This window comes from Lampetra planeri, chromosome 64 (assembly GCF_965212315.1).
Source record: "Lampetra planeri chromosome 64, kcLamPlan1.2.h2, whole genome shotgun sequence".
NCBI classification, from domain to species: domain Eukaryota; kingdom Metazoa; phylum Chordata; class Hyperoartia; order Petromyzontiformes; family Petromyzontidae; genus Lampetra; species Lampetra planeri.
Window position 1 is genome coordinate 3840403 of NC_136170.1, and position 1983 is coordinate 3842385.

Consider the following 1983-nt stretch of genomic DNA (forward strand, 5'->3'; position numbering starts at 1 on the left):
AAAAGCGAAATCGCATCACGTGACGTCACCGTATATGACGTCATAAATAGGTGATGTCACAAGATGTGACGCACACGGCAATGACGTAACACACACGACACCACCCCGCTCACTTCCGGCCGACAGCTGCGCCACGTGGCGTTGTCTGTGACGTCACTTTAGTGAGCACGAGGACCTCATTTGCAATCGAGACGAAACGATAGAAACGAAAGCTTCGCAATTCTTTTAGATGATACCAGGTAAGGGCCCCATTGAGATATGTGGTAGCTGTTAGTTCAGAAGCTACCTGGCCATCACAAATGATAGCTTGACAAAGTGGTGGCTTTTCATCGCGTGGACATTTATAGCGTGCTGTTGATTTTAAATGTGGAGGGAAAAACCGGAGGACCCGGAGAAAAGTCCACAGCAACACGGGGAGAGAGACACGCAAACTCCAAATATAGAAAGTCTGTGGCAATGTTAATATAAAGGGAACCGGTTCCGATAGAAATCTATGGGCAAATGTTAAGAGATAGGGAACCGGTTCCCATAGAAAGTCTATGGGGCAATGTTAAGAGATAGGGAACCGGTTCCAATAGAAATTCAATGGGGCAATGTTAAGAGATAGGGAACCGGTTCCCAAAGAAAGTCTATGGGACAATGTTAAGAGTTACGGAACCGGTTCCAATAGAAAGTCTATGGGGAAATGTTAAGAGATAGGGAACCGGTTCCCATAGAAAGTCTATGGGACAATGTTACGAGTTAGAGAACCGGTTCCCATAGAAAGTTTATGGGGAAATGTTAAGAGATAGGGAACCGGTTCCCATAGAAAGTCTATGGGGCAATGTTAAGAGATAGGGAACCGGTTCCAATAGAACCAGGAATGTATTTCCTGAATAAACCCGTAGAGCTGGAAGACAGACATCACCAAAGCACTCCACAATCACAGATTTATATAAAACCACAGCAACAATAATAGTGACAGCATTTACGATGTCAGAATGGCATTCACACTCACACGTGAGTGACTTTTTCAATGATAGACTCGGCGTCAATTAGGACCGAGAGGAGAGGGCGGAGATTGCGAGACGACACTGGGTGGTGGAACTCGCTTTGTCGAGAACCTCCGATTGCCACGGTTGGTGACGTAAAGTGCGAAAGAAGTTCAACGTCTCTGCTTTCGCCAACATACACTGACCAGAGTGGTGAAGTATGGCCAAATACCGCCACCCCCCCCCCCCCCCTACCGCCTTACCGCCTGGATTCGCACAGATGTTGTACATCTACATCGCCCGATGGGACCTCTTAAAACTCGTGCATGTCCGACCTATGATCTCCTACAGTACTCACCCGGTATCTCTGACACGGCCATTATGAACCTGAGAGAGAGAGGCACAGACCCAGGGCTCGAACCCAGCATTTCAACAACGCCAGTTTCTTGTCTGTGCCTGTTCAATACATAGAAGCTGGGAAGCTTCATGATTAATTGTCATTCATTATTATTTGCGTACCCGGCACACCACATCCAGGATATCCCCCTCGCCATGCATCGCTGCTGGAGTTTAATTTAGTCACGGTGGGGCACCTACTCGAGTTATTGTTGCTATTGTTGATGTTGCTATTGTTGATGTTGCTATTGTTGATGTTGCTATTGTTGACGTTGTTGATGTTGCTATTGTTGATGTTGTTTTGCTGCGGGATTAAACCCACGACCTCCTGTATACCAGGCGAGGTAGTCAACATCTCCTAGCCACAGTGGTGCGTTCTGCATGCGGGCAGTCGTTGGAGGCCGCCATTTAGACATTCCCAGCCTGACTCTGGCGTAGCTACAAGTCTCCGTTATTCTTCCACTGGCCACGATTTATTTTCTCGGGCGATGACTTTGGTGGTGGAGATTCTTGTTTTTGTTATTTTTGTTGTTGTTGTTGTTGTTGTTGTTATCTTCCGCTCACAATGCTCATTCCGCGCTTATTTGCTCAGCGCTACGATCTTCACTCGTCACGT